Below are 16899 nucleotides of genomic sequence, written 5' to 3' on the forward strand. Positions count from 1 at the left end.
TACTGACATTCAACTCTAAAGACGTTGTACCAGCAAATATTTGCTGGCTAGCACGGCACCCACCTGACGACATTCAACTCTAAAGACGTTGTACCAGCAAATATTTGCCGGCTAGCACGGCACCCACCTGACGACATTCAACTCTAAAGACGTTGTACCAGCAAATATTTGCCGGCTAGCACGGCACCCACCTGACGGTTAAAACTTGATCTACTGACATTCAACTCTAAAGACGTTGTACCAGCAAATATTTGCCGGCTAGCACGGCACCCACCTGACGACATTCAACTCTAAAGACGTTGTACCAGCAAATATTTGCCGGCTAGCATGGCACCCACCTGACGGTTAAAACTTGATCTACTGACATTCAACTCTAAAGACGTTGTACCAGCAAATATTTGCTGGCTAGCACGGCACCCACCTGACGACATTCAACTCTAAAGACGTTGTACCAGCAAATATTTGCCGGCTAGCACGGCACCCACCTGACGACATTCAACTTTAAAGACGTTGTACCAGCAAATATTTGCCGGCTAGCACGGCACCCACCTGACGACATTCAACTCTAAAGACGTTGTACCAGCAAATATTAGCCGGCTAGCACGGCACCCACCTGACGACATTCAACTCTAAAGACGTTGTACCAGCAAATATTTGCCGGCTAGCATGGCACCCACCTGACGGTTAAAACTTGATCTACTGACATTCAACTCTAAAGACGTTGTACCAGCAAATATTTGCTGGCTAGCACGGCACCCACCTGACGACATTCAACTCTAAAGACGTTGTACCAGCAAATATTTGCCGGCTAGCACGGCACCCACCTGACGACATTCAACTTTAAAGACGTTGTACCAGCAAATATTTGCCGGCTAGCACGGCACCCACCTGACGGTTAAAACTTGATCTACTGACATTCAACTCTAAAGACGTTGTACCAGCAAATATTTGCCGGCTAGCACGGCACCCACCTGACGACATTCAACTCTAAAGACGTTGTACCAGCAAATATTTGCCGGCTAGCACGGCACCCACCTGACTGTTAAAACGTGATCTACCTCAGGATCTCCGTCAGGATCTGGTGCTGACCACAGCTCAAGGCCCACAAAGTGACGACATAGGGGCCGTAGAGACCACAGCTCAAGGCCCACAAAGTGACGACATAGGGGCCGTAGAGACCACAGCTCAAGGCCCACAAAGTGACGACATAGGGGCCGTAGAGACCACAGCTCAAGGCCCACAAAGTGACGACATAGGGGCCGTAGAGACCACAGCTCAAGGCCCACAAAGTGACGACATAGGGGCCGTAGATCCCCTAATGGACCGTAATTAGCGCTGAAGGAACGGGCCCTAATCAGGTTACTGATATTGTGGAACATCGGCGCACGGTCGCTCAGCGATGGACCGTCGACGTCATGTGACCTTTGGTGGGCTTAGATCAATACATGCCACGCCCATGTCGTTTGGTCAACATTCATGTCTAAGTCTGTCTTAAGTTCAAAGTCTGTCTTTTGTACTAAGTCTGTTTTATCTTGGTGGGTATCTATTGTGTAATATATCGATGTGTAATTTCTGACCAGTAGATACTCTCTAGCCCACCATGTGTAACCTATGTCCAGTAGATACTCTCTATCCCACCCAACTTGTGTAATCTCTGACCACAAGATACTCTCTATCCCACCCAACTTGTGTAATCTCTGACCACAAGATACTCTCTATCCCACCCACCTTGTGTAATCTCTGACCACAAGATACTCTCTATCCCACCCAACTTGTGTAATCTCTGACCAGCAGATACTCTCTACCCCAACATGTGTAACCTATGACCTATGTCCAGAAGATACTCTCTAGCCCACCCAACTTGTGTAATCTCTGACCACAAGATACTCTCTATCCCACCCAACTTGTGTAATCTCTGACCACAAGATACTCTCTATCCCACCCACCTTGTGTAATCTCTGACCACAAGATACTCTCTATCCCACCCAACTTGTGTAATCTCTGACCACAAGATACTCTCTATCCCACCCAACTTGTGTAATCTCTGACCACAAGATACTCTCTATCCCACCCAACTTGTGTAATCTCTGACCAGCAGATACTCTCTACCCCAACATGTGTAACCTATGACCTATGTCCAGAAGATACTCTCTAGCCCACTTACACGAGGCAACTTGCCACTAGGGACGACATCAACTTGACATCCCTGACGACAAATTTGACAGCCGCTGCCAAATTCTCACAACCACCACCACATGTCATTAGCTCGTAAAACTAATTAAAAACTAATTACTGGGTCAAAGGTTACAAATACCATCTATTGTTCATCAGACGCCCTAGAATCTTCCAGAATCCAGCATGTATTCTAACCAGCGATGCCAGATAGTGAAAGAGGTACCAAGTGCTTGAAAGTTTGGAACAAACATCACACTATGGTAAGGGTAACAAACATCACACTATGGTAAGGGTAACAAACATCACACTATGGTAAGGGTAACAAGCATAACACTATGGTAGGGGTAGCAAACATCACACTATGGTAATGGTAACAAACATCACACTATGGTAAGGGTAACGAGCATAACACTATGGTAGGGGTAAGCATGATTAGTCTAATCACACTATAGTAAGGGTATTCATGCTTAGTCTTATCACATTTTGAAAGTTATCTTAGCATTTCTCTAAGCCATGCCTGTAGAAGTTATCTCTAGCTAATATTAATATCTATACTAATAGACATGATGCCTTGCTAATGTCTGACAAGCTGATTCATCAGAAATATATCAGTAGATTTGAAACTTTCAAATGTTTAAGATATTTTGTCCTGATGCTTTAGGATAATTTATCCTGATGCTTTATGATATTTTATTCTGATGCTTTAGGATATTTCGTCCTGATGCTTTAGGATATTTCATCCTGATGCTTTAGCATATTTTATCCTGATGCTTTAGGATATTTTGTCCTGTTGCTTTAGGATATTTTACAAACAGAACTAGACTATTTGCTTCAATATTTACATGTAGACCTACTTCCATTCGATAGTTACCCTAAAGTGTCTTTACGATAAAACAGGGGAGGCTACTACAAAAATATTTCATTTGTAGAAATAAATTGTCGTCTCCCTTCAATCTCACAGAATAGCAAATAACCAGCGATCGACTGTAATTTTTTTTACCCCAGGTTGTACCCCAGGTGTAAACGACAACCATAATTTATACCAAACAACCATCCCGAATAACCAAATCAAGTTTGTAAATTTATCTGACAACATAATTTTAACTGTCTAAAACGGTAGAAAGAGGATTTATGTCATGTAATAAGAAAAGGTAGATAACTCAGAAATTAAAACTCCTGGCCTGTGAACAATGATAGTCTTCCCTGATTATATTTTTTGACTCATCATTATATATATATATATATATATATATATATATATATATATATATATATATATATATATATATATATATATAGTTATTATATAGTGTGGTCCTTATTTTTGTATTCTTCAACAAGGGACAACCCCTCGTCCTTCCTATCCTCCCCCACCCCCATTGGGTTCCGTTTGAGGGAGAGAAAAAATTCAGTAAGAATATTTTTCAGGTTATTATATATTTTGGCGTCGTAACATGAGCAAGAAGAATTTTTGACTCAGCACAGATTAGGCAACAAATATTAGTTAGTAGAAAGATTGACTAAGTGATACAGTAACAAAATGCTTTTAGTAAAATAGAAATGGCCAGTAGACTTTTGTATTTATGAACTTTAGTTTTTTAAACCAGTGTTTTACATTACTCTTATTGTTCTTGTTGAGTATATAAAAAGGAATATTATTTTTAACCTTGTAAGTTTTGAATTTTTTAAAACTAATTTCAGAACCAAATATTTTGGCTGGTTACCATAGCAGCCTCACATGATAGACCCACCAAATTGCTGTCAAATTGTTGCTAAGATACTGGTTTTCTTCCTGAATCAACGCACACAAAACTATTCACAGTTTGTTAGTGTGATATGCTGTATTAACTAGAATCACTACAATAATTATTATTTAGAAAATCGTTTGATCAAGAAGTAAGTCACTTTATAGAAAATAAACAAAAATCGACTAATTCCAGTATCTTAACAAACGTCGTTATTAACATCAGCTTTTTCGTCGTCTCAACCATCGTCTCCCTTTACATCCCCCCCCCCCCGGACTAATTCCAGTATCTTAACAAACGTCATTATAAACATCAGCTTTTTCGTCGTCTCAACCATCGTCTCCCGTTACATCCCCCCCCCCCCCGACTAATTCCAGTATCTTAACAAACGTCATTTTAAACATCATCATTTTTATAGTTTCAACCATCGCTTCCCATTACATCCATCCCTCCCTCCCCCCCCCCCTACTGACACATAACCATTATCACTATATTTTATAATACGCCCGCCATTCCTTAGAAAAATGTCCTATTAAAACTTGGGTGTAACAAAATGTCTCAGAAGGCAAATGATGACGTCACATCCTGTGCGCCACAAAAGAGTCCCCGCGATCTACTCTGGCAAGACTTGTGGGGCTGCTTCATTAATTTCCATCTATCTCCCGCCTGATTAGATCACGTGACTCCCACCGGAAGCGGTGTATAGACTGACGTCATGATCAGGCCAATTCTGTCTGACTTCGATCACCCGGAAACAGGAAATTAATTTGTAAGACAAAGTAGCCGAAATTCTGGGCGCTGCCGAATGTAGGGGTGGGGTGAGGAGTGGATGTAGATGTTCTGTATTATATATAAGAAAATCACTCCAAATGAAAGGAAGTACATGCAAGAAAGTATTACTATTGAAAATCTGTATCAGTCCTCATAAGCCGATGATGAAAACTGTAATACTAAAGCGATAACGGCAAGGCGAACTGACGCTGTAAATTACATGTCTGAGGCGAAATAAAATGTTTTTAAATTTAAAATCGCAGTTATTATTACACGTAAAAAGGTTGTAGTTTGACAGTAATTTGAGGGGGGTTGAAAAAAATGTTATGTAATATGTGTGACAGTGGACTAAAAAAATAGTATATAACATTATTTTATATCTGGAGAGATAAATTCAAATTATTCAGGCGTTAAAGATCAAATTATTCAGACGTATAAGTGCAAATTATTCAGACGTATAAGTAATAATGATTAGGATCTAACCAACAGCGATTCACCCTTAGCCTGACCAATCAGCTTCCTCTGTCGCCAACTGTCACTGCCTGTACATCTATATCAATAATTTAAGGGTGGTGGTAGTGTGTCAGTCAGTCAGTCATTCCGTCATCGCTATAGATTTTGGAACCATAAAAGTAAATATCAAACCATTTTTACTTTCTCGAATATACGAAGTATAGAGAAAGTATTGTAATCGTGCAAAAAAAAAATCTAGATTTTTACAAATCTCGACGTTTTACACCTCACTGATACGGAAAAACATAATTTTGCAATCTTGTCCGTATGTCTGTGTGTCTGTCTGTGTGTCTGTCTGTGTGTAAACACAATAACTTGAGTACCGTTAAAGCTAGGTTGATGAAATTTCATATATAAATATTTTATCAAAATCGTAGATCCTGATCAACTTTTGAGCGATTTCCAATAACCGGAAGTGGTACTTTTTCTACTTTGAATTTTTCAAAAGCCTATAACTTGGGTATTATTTCAGATAGATCAATGAAATTTCACATGTAAGTAAAAGATCTAACTCTCTACCTTCTGTCAAATTTTGAGTAATTTCCGTTGACCGGAAGTACTAATTTACGCTATTTCCGATTTCTCAAAAAAAACGCATGTAAATTTATAAAGTACTAATAATATTGCGCACTATTATGCACATTTTGTTTTGGCGTTCGTTTGGTGCGCAATTCTTTTTTCTATGAGATTCTATTCTATTCGTAAAAGTTTAAGTAATTAAAAATCATGTCTATATTCCAAGTTATATAAGAATATTCGAGAAAGTTTAGGGGAGATGACTCCCGGTTTATTTTATATTTGAATACTTTATTAAACACACCTCGCAAAACATATGTACAAAGTTTTGTTTTAAAGTGTTTCGGGTTACTAGCCCGACATCCATTTTCTCGTTGCAGCAGTTTTAGTTTTTTTTTTTTTTTATTTTATTTATTTTTTTTTTTTTTTTTTTTTAAATTTTTTTTTTTTTTTAAATTTTTTTTTTTTCATCTGTACATGTTTTTAATTAAGACAAAAAAAAAATGGGAAATTATTTTTAACCAACAAATTAAATAAAAATATTAAAATGCGTTCTGTGTTGTCAGTAAACATCAAATCATGCAGTGCTTTTAAATTGGAACGCATTGTAGTATTATAAGTAATAGAGTAGGGTTTGTTTATATAACGACTTAAATATATTTTATAGTTGCCAAAGTTGTTTACTCTTTCGCATAACGTGAAGAAAATATTAAATACACGTACATTGTAAAACATATTCAACAGATCAATGTTATATAAACTTATCGCTTAGATTCCCAAAAAATTAAATACAATTCAACAACAGTAGGGTAAAACAAAAGTGATTACTTAAAATATTTAATAATCATGCCAGGGGAGTTAATTTTACAAATTCAAATCACGCTAATTAAAAAAATGTGAATGCAAATTCCGCGGACGACCAATACAGCGTTATTGTTAGAATAATATTATTTGCATGGATTGATAAAGTGCAATATGGTAGGTAATTATTATTTTTAATCCATAGCAGTTTAGAAGCCGCTCCTAAATGTCATCTATGTTTACTGGGTTTTTATAGTCGTTCACTAAACTGAATCAGGCCCGCCCAGGCAGGATTCGATTTGGCACCCTGGGCTATCCTGTGAGCGCTATACGTTTATGTTTGCATTTTAGTTTGTGTTTATGTTATTTGTTGTGCGTTTGCATTTGTGCTTGCGTTTGAATTTGCATTGTGTTCGTGTTTTCTTTTGTGTTTGTCTTTGTCTTTGTGTTGTCTTTGCGTTTGAGTTTTCTTTTGTGCTTGTGTTTGCGTTTTTTGTTTGAAATTTTTTGCGTTTGAGTTTGCGTTTGCGCTTGCGTTTGTATTTGCTTTGTGTTTGTGTTTGTTTTTGCGTTTTCATTTGACATTTTAGTTAGCATCCAATAAAACTGTCTCTAAATACTAGTATCTACGCATGTTTAGCAAGATATTATTCTCGAATAATCGTAAAGTAGTGTGACTTCAGCCGTATGTTCTAGATACAAAAACCTATTAAATAAAAATATACCTGATGTATGCCAGATAAAGAGCATCCCTTTGAGTGCCGTTTTAAAGTCGGCCATTTATGTGTAGGAGATTCCTGTAAACATATACCTGAGGTATGTCAAATATTATATGCAGCACCTACACTATGGCACGTTTAACTTGCAGCACCTAAACTATGCCACATCTAAGAGGGAGCACTTACAAATTCCTCCAGCTCTGACCAGTGGCTGAAAAAAAATCGAATCAAGATTAGCAGACGACAGAGAGCGTAGATGACGTAGCATCCCCGACGTCACTGATGACGCTCTGCTCCCCGCGTCTGCTCGGACCACACGCTCTCCCCACGGCGGGCAGGCGGCGGGCAGGCGGCGGGCAGGCGGCGGGTGCTGATGACGGGAGGGAGAGGCTAGCGACAAGGCCACCCACCCCCTCAAGGCCGCCCGTCCCCCATTCACATCTGCTGGCTCGGTTCTAGCAGACACTGTGTGCAGGTGAAAAAATAACTTCACTTGAAAAATCTTCAATTGTGTCATTCACTAGAAAAAGCGATCAATATTTAGAATCAAGGAATTTTTTTTTCTATCTGTGGTTCTAAGATTTGCGACTAGAAGAAAATCAGGTAGGCCTATTATTTTTCACTCAGTGAATCAGGTGGTGTTTTTATTTTATTCAGTGAATCAGGCGATGTTTTTATTTCATTCGTTGTTTTACACGAGGTGTGTTCAACTTGATTACTTTCTGTTTGGGTAATGTGATGTGTCTTGCTTACTTGATGTCATAGACTGTCTTAAACTGTGTCTTCTAGATTATGTTGACATTGAACTGAAGACATGTGCTTACTAAATCTAACAAACCTACCCCTGAAGTAACAAACTAAAGGACACACCATGATGTAACAAACTAAAAGACACGTCATGATGTAACTATAGACACGTACCTGCTTAAGTCAAACTTTATTTCTTACTACCATCCGGGTGACACCATTTAAGTGCTGACACCATTTAAGTGCTCACACCATTTCAGTGCTCACACCATTTAAGGGGTGACACCATTTAAGGGGTGACACCAAACACAAATTATGCAGAGAGGTGACATGGAAATGAAAATACACACGTTTTGGAGTGGGGGGGGGGGGGGGGGTTGGCTGCCACCCTCTGTCCATATGCCAGTAAAATCCACTCATTAAAGTCATATGTTGTCAGCAATGAGGACCAGTATTGCTGCAGCCATTTAATATTGCTTCTAACCTGTAAACACCATAACATTTTTGTTGCGTCCAATGTCATCAATCCTGGTGCAAGACTTTTGGTGCAAGACTTTTGGTGCAAGACGTTTGGTTCAAGACGTTTGGTGCAAGATTTTTTGTGCAAGACTTTTTGTGCAAGACTTTTTGTGCAAAATTTTTTGTGCAAGACTTCTGGTGCAAGACTTTTGGTGCCAGACTTTTGCTGCAAGACTTTTGCTGCAAGACTGTAGGTGCAACAGTGTTGGTGCAACATTTTCTGTAGCTAGACTTTATGTTTAAGACGTTCTATGCACGAATTTTTGTTGAAGGCTTTTGGTATGTTTGTGTGAGTATGTGTGTTATGTGTGTTATGTGTATTTTTAGTGGTGTGTGGTGTGTGTGTTTGTGTGAGTGTGTGTGTGGTGTGTATTTTGAGTGGTGTTTGTGTGTTTGTGTTTGTGTGTGTGTGGTGTGTGTAGGTGTGTTTAAGGAACATTCCTAGACCCTAACAACATATTAAACCGCTGTCGTGTATCGTTTTCTCACTCGTGTTGATTATGAGGTGCACGATTTTATACGACACTATATCGAAACAGAGGAAAACAAATTGTGAGGACCGAACATGTAGACAGACGGAATGTGACGGCATCAAATTGTGAGGACCGAACATGTAGACAGACGGAATGTGACGGCATCAAATTGTGAGGACCGAACATGTAGACAGACGGAATGTGACGGCATCAAATTGTGAGGACCGAACATGTAGACAGACGGAATGTGACGGCATCAAATTGTGAGGACCGAACATGTAGACAGACGGAATGTGACGGCATCAAATTGTGAGGACCGAACATGTAGACAGACGGAATGTGACGGCATCAAATTGTGAGGACCGAACATGTAGACAGACGGAATGTGACGGCATCAAATTGGATCCTAATCGCCTCGAGACTTTAACTTGGACTCTCCCCCTCCGACCCCCCCCACCCCCAATCACCCAGGAATCATCTCTCCATCATCCCACTCATATTATTTTCATTAATTTATACATGTCAAACGGCATTTGTAGCTTCTCACTTAGTTACAAAAATTTGAGTGTATAAAAAATGTCAAGTGCGTTGATTGTTCAAATCTGCACTTTTTGCCAGTCACGTGAACTTGTTATCGCCTTCTAGTTGATGAATGTGGTGGGGCCAGTTATTGAAACAGATAAGGTAAAAAGATGCATCAACTCGCCTTCTTAGCGTTGCTTAACGACAGTCTCTCGTTGATTAGATAACTTAAAATAACTCGCCAACAGTAGTTTTTCATTTGCCCTAAAAATTTAAAGATCTTTGGAAACATTTATTTTGCCAAATATTTAGAATAGTCTCAAGGATAACATTTGATAGCAGCTATAAAAGTAGCTGACATCTTGATACAAATCCTCTGACATCTTGATATAAGTACTCTGACATCTTGATACAAGTACCCTGATATATTGATACAAGTACCCTGACATCTTGATACAAGTACCCTGATATCTTGATACTAGTACCCTACCATATTGATACAAGTCCTGACATCTTGATACAAGTACCCTGACATCTTGATACAAGTACCCTGACATCTTGATACAAGTACCCTGATATCTTGATACAAGTACCCTGATATCTTGATACTAGTACCCTACCATATTGATACAAGTACCCTGACATCTTGATAAAAATCGCTACAGTAGACTATGAAGATCACCAAATTACCTATTTATAGCCACCAATCAGATGATAAAAACGCTCAGTTCAGACACGTGCCAAACACGTGCTTAACACACATGGCCATTTGTTGCAACATGTCTCGTTGGCTGTGTAAACTACTCACACCACGTCTAAACTACTTACTGATAGCCTAAACACAAACACAACAAAACATCACATCCACACCAAACGCAACGAAATATTTATCCACATAAAAAACAATACACTATCTGAAACGTTAATCCAAAAGTAAAATATTTTTTCACTTCCGGGTACCGGAATTTGCTGAAAAGTTGAGACAGAACTACGAATTTGATAAAATACTTTTCAAAATAAACCGGGAGTGATCTCCCCTAAACTTTCTCGAATATTCTTATAAAAAACAACAGGGGATGGGAACTCGGGCTATAGACATGATTTTTAATCAATTTTAAATACTTAAAGTTTTAAAAATAGAATAAAATCTCGTAGACAAATGAATTGCACACCAAGTGAACGCTAAATAAAAGAGTGTTTAATAGTGCGCAATATTATTAGTACTTTAAAAATTTACATTAGTTTTTTGAGAAATCGGAAGTAGCGTAAATTACTACTTCCGGTCAATGGAAATTACTCAAAATTTAACAGAAGGTAGAGAATTAGATCTTTAACTTATGTGTGAAATTTCATTTATCTATGTGAAATAATACTCAAGTTATAGGCTTTTTAAAAATTCAAAGTAGAAAAAGTACCACTTCCGGTTCTCGGAAATCGCTCAAAAGTTGATACGGATCTACGATTTTGATAAACTACTTATATATGAAATTTCATCAACCTAGCTGTAACGGTACTCAAGTAATCGTGTTTACACACGGACAGACACACAGACACACACACACACAGACATACGGACAGAGTTGCAAAGCCCAGTTTTTCAGACTGGATTACGCACAAAACCTCTTAATTTTGATACATCTGGATTGATAATTTTTGCCCGATTAAAATAAGTCCTCTATACTTCGGATGTGATGAAGGACTGAGGTGTAATACGGTGAAAATTGTTAAAATTTCAAGTGATTTTTGTGCACGATTACAATACTTTCTCTATACTTCGTATATACGAGAAAGTAAAAACATTTCATCAACCTAGCTGTAACCATATTCAAGTTATCATGTTCACAGAACACACAGACACACACAGACATACGGACAAAATTGTAGAACTATGGTTTTCCGACTCAAGGAGGTGTAAAACGTCGATTTTTTGCACGATTACAATACTTCCTCTATAAGAGAAAGAAAAAACTAGCAACAAACAACATGCAAATTTACAACAAAAAGCTATCAACAAGTCACGTGATGTCCTCATTTTATTTGGTGCAGGGCTGTCTCTCTGGCTGTAAGCCATGTTCAACTTATGTCATGTTATATTGAACATTTATGATGTCATAAAGATGTCATGTAATGCCATGCACATGTTATGTTAAACATTCATGATGTCATATAGATGTCATGTCATGCCATACACATGTCATGTTAAATACACGTCACGGCCCGCTGATGTCATGTCATGTCATACACATGTCATGTTACACATTCATGATGTAATATAAATGTCATGTCATACCATACAAATGTTATGTTAAACATTTATGATGTCATATAGATGTCATGTCATGTCATACACATGTCATGTTAAATACACGTCACGGCCCGCTGATGTCATGTCATACAGATGTTTAGCCAGAGACACATCATGACACATAGATGTCATAGCACGCAACAACATCATCTAATGTGGTAATGTATCAGTTTGCTGTGAGGAACGGAATTTATTTTCTCAAATTTAAGAAGAACTCTTGACTTAAATTCCTTTTACCTGTACCCCTCAACCCCCCCCCCCCCCCCAGAGGTTGTATCTCACCCACCTACAGTAAACACTGGCCAGATCAAATTTCTGTTTCCCCGGCACCTGAGTTGCCTCTCAATTTGACGCTTGAAAACCCACCTGAAAATAATCCACCCACCACCCCGCAGACGGGGACCCCCGGGTCAAGTGGTCCTGGTTCTGGCTGGTTAGCTGGTTAGTGAGCTGGTTAGTGAGCTGGTTAGCTCGTGTTTGTTTAGTCGCGGCTGAGTACCACGTGTTGTTGCATGCAGATTGTGAGCTCATAACTCAGTGAGCTTTTAACTCCGATACAACCACAGGAATGTTTACAAGCCCGGCTTCCGATCTGTGCTATAGATGTTTTACACAGACCCCCCCCCCCCCCCCACACACACACCCACACCGACACGGTGCTGGCTGTTGATGTTTTACTCAGACTCCCCCCCCACACCCACACTGACACAGCCCCTCCCCCCCCACACACCCACACTGACACAGCCCCTCCCCCCACCCACAATGACACGATGCTGGAAGGCTGTTGATGCTGTACACAGCCCCACCCCCCCTCGCCCAACCCTAGCCAATATCTTATTTAAGTAAGCTGGCACTGCATAGGGCTCAAAGCGTCCACAAACATAATTTTAGAAATATGTATACACTACGTCATCAGCCACTTCCTGCCCCGCCCACTCCCTTCCCTTACCCCTCTCAATAAAACATTTTTGCTGAAATGGGGTTTACAAAAGGAAATATTCAGCCGTAAGTTTTGATTTTTGAGCCCGACTACTGACTGTACCTACTGCCGTGCCTCAGATAGGTTTCTAGGTTCAGCTCTGAAAGTCTGAGGCAGACTTTTGTCTGTCCCTACCGCTAGCTGGCTGATGTTGTAAACAAACCAGTAAAACATAACGATATCTTAGATCATCGTAAAGACGTCATTAGGGCTTGTTTTAATTAAGGCTTAATTTGCCTTCTTCTAATTGGGGTGTCACAGTGCTCGCTGAGTTTATTGTGTGGCCAATGGCTGTGTTTTAGCTCCCTACCATTTTGCTTTAGCTCCTTACCATCTAGTTTTAGCTCACTATTATCGTGTTTTAGCTCCCTATCACCTTGTTTTAGCTCCCTACCATCTTGTTTTAGCTCCAATCATCTTGCTTTAGCTCCCTACCATCTAGTTTTAGCTCCCTACCATCTAGTTGTAGCTCCCTACCATCTCGTTTTAGCTCCCTACCATCTAGTTGTAGCTCCCTACCATCTAGTTTTAGCTCCCTACCATCTAGTTTTAGCTCCCTACCATCTAGTTTTAGCTCCCTACCATCTAGTTGTAGCTCCCTACCATCTTGCTTTAGCTCCCTACCATCTAGTTGTAGCTCCCTGTCATCTAGTTTTAGATGTGTGAAATATAAGCTTCGTGTTTTTAGTTCACGTTGACTGGCTAAAGTTGGCTGGCTAACTTTGTTCATTAGAATGTCGGCAGAGTATTGGATGTTGGACTTGAAGAATGTTGGAGGTTTGAACGTACCATGGATGCTGGGGTGTTGGATATATAGTGTAGCATAAATGTATGCATAATGCAGAAATGTTGGAGGTATGCAGGTTATATGGATACATATGTTGGATACATGAATATAGCATGAATGTTGAATGTATGAAGGTTAGATGGATGTTGGATGTATGAACGTGTCGTGAATGTTGGATTAACTTGTAACCAAATGCCGATAGAAATGTGATGAAAAATTGAGAAAAGTACTGAAGAATGCCTATATAAACTTTAATTAGTATCTTAAATTAGTTTCACAGATGAGTAGCGAATCAAATCTTTATGCACCCCAAAAATATCCGGCTACAGGTGATCCAATGTCAAGGCCGACTCCAGCATGCTTGACCTTGACCGTCACGTGCGAGTCCAACATCATGTACGAGATTTGGAATGGTTTAATCTCTCGTGGTACGGCTAATCACTTTGTTGGATCTTTACGGTTAAAATAGTTTGGGTAACGGTTCTTGGGGGGAGGGGGGGGGGATGAGTAAGGGGGGGGGGGGGGGAGTCGGTACAAATGTTTAATTGGGGTGGTTCGGGGAGGGTAGTTGTCGTTACTCATACAACATATAACATACAGCATACAACATTATACAGCATACAACATATAACATATATAACATTTAACATGTAACATATAACATGTAAAATATAACATATAACATATAACATATAACATATAACATATAACATATAACATATAACATATAACATATAACATATAACATATAACATATAACATATAACATATAACATATAACATATAACATATAACATATAACATATAACATATAACATATAACATATAACATATAACGTAGAACGTATAACGTATAACGTACAACATACAACATACAACATACAACATACAACATACAACATACAACATACAACATACAACATACAACATACAACATACAACATACAACATACAACATACAACATACAACATACAACATACAACATACAACATACAACATATAACATACAACATACAACATACAACATACAACATACAACATACAACATACTACATACAACATACAACATACAACATACAACATACAACATACAACATACAACATGCAACATACAACATACAACATATAGCAAATAACATACAACATACAACATACAACATACAACATACAACATACAACATACAACATACAACATACAACATACAACATACAACATACAACATACAACATACAACATACAACATACAACATACAACATACAACATACAACATACAACATACAACATACAACATACAACATACAACATACAACATACAACATACAACATACAACATACAACATACAACATACAACATACAACATACAACATACAACATACAACATACAACATACAACATACAACATACAACATACAACATACAACATACAACATACAACATACAACATACAACATACAACATACAACATACAACATACAACATACAACATACAACATACAACATACAACATACAACATACAACATACAACATACAACATACAACATACAACATACAACATACAACATACGACATACAACATACAACATACAACATACAACATAGGACTTGTTTTAAGTGAACACAACTATGACACTACAACACTTATGTTTTCTCTCCACCCCCCCCCCCCCTCTTTATATACTACCACACCACACCCCACACACCCCACACCACACCCCACCACCACCCAGGCCCTTCAACGTTATTGTTTTCAGTTTCCTCGCTCAATTCTTTCAACTTGAGATTCCAATCATTATTTGACATAGAAAGAGAAAGGGCTGCCGTTCATTTTGTAAGATAATTTAACCTATAAATAGCTCATATGTTGCACATTGTAACTAAAAGAGAATCTTCAATGGTGTAGGTGTGAGCAGTTAATATTAGCACATGACGTATGGCCGGGTGAGGGGTAGTGAATGTTTGTATGTGTGTGTGTGTGCGGGGGGGGGGGCAGGTTAAGTGTGGGGGTGGGGGGTAGTGAACGTTTGTGTGTGAGGAGGGGGGGGGTAATGAATGTTTGTGTGTCAGAAGGGGGTTAGTGAATGTTTGTGTGTGAGGGTGGGGGTGGGCGCAGGTTAAGTGTGGGGGGAGGGTGGGGGAAGGCGTTGTGGTGGGATACAAGCTTTTGTTGTATAACATGAAAGACGCTTGAATTAAAAACATGAGCTTTTGTTGTATGACATGACAGACGCTTTAACTAAAAACTTGTGACGTCTGTTGTGACAGACAAAAGTCAACTATTTCGTTTGACTAGTCAGCTTCACAGCTGACGTAGCAGAAACATTTAATCCCCTCGCTTCATTGCCAGCTTTCCTTCTAATAGTTCCCCACCCACTAGTTCCACACCCAATAGTTCCCCACCCAATAGTTCCCCACCCAATAGTTCCCCACCCAATAGTTCCTCACCCAATAGTTCCCCACCCAATAGTTCCTCACCCAATAGTTCCCCACCCAATAGTTCCCCACCAAATAGTTCCCCACCAAATAGTTCCCCAACCAATAGTTCCCCACCAAATAGTTCCCCTGACGATTCTCACATCTGATGCACTGACATTTGTCAGTCAAACTTCATACAAGACGGGTCTAAAATTGTGTGAAAAAAAGTATTTTAATTAATTTAAATTATTGATTGCCTGAGCAATTAAATTTAAAACCGTTGACTCGACCGGCTGATTAGGTTACGTAATTCGAGTCATTGGTTGATGCAAATGTCTTGGTTTGGGTTTTTTAATTGAATGTGGTAGTTCACTTGTGGTAGTTCATTTGTGGTAGTTCACTTGTGGTAGTTCACTTGTGGTAGTTCACTTGTGGTAGTTCAACTGTCTTAGCACATTTGTCTTAACACACCTATCAAACACCTACCTTAAATCAAAAAACGATCAGGGTGTATCTGTCTTTTTTTCAGCTGTCTTAAGACTATACTTTCTCAGAAAATCTGTTTTAAGACATCATATTTTGGTTGTCTTGGTACAGCTGTCTTGAGACCATTCATACTTTGGCTGTCTCAGACAGACCGCCGTCACCTAAGTAAAAAAATCCTGAAATGAAAGCAAAGATTTCGATCCATTTTAGCCCGAGTTTCCTTTCTTCTGTGGTTACCATGGTAACCGGTAGATGTTAAGGGGAGTTTTGTTTACTTTGGTTGTTGATTGGCTTAGACGGTTGAGGACAGTGGTTTTGTTTGGACGGCCAAAATTTGGGGACGGTGGGCTTGCTTAGACGGCCAAGCTTTTGAGGACAGTGGTTTTATAAAGACGGTCACGATTTGGAGACAATGGATTTATTT

This window comes from Physella acuta, unplaced genomic scaffold (genome assembly GCF_028476545.2).
Source record: "Physella acuta isolate Inbredline_101_S28 unplaced genomic scaffold, ASM2847654v3 ptg001284l, whole genome shotgun sequence".
Classification (NCBI taxonomy): domain Eukaryota; kingdom Metazoa; phylum Mollusca; class Gastropoda; family Physidae; genus Physella; species Physella acuta.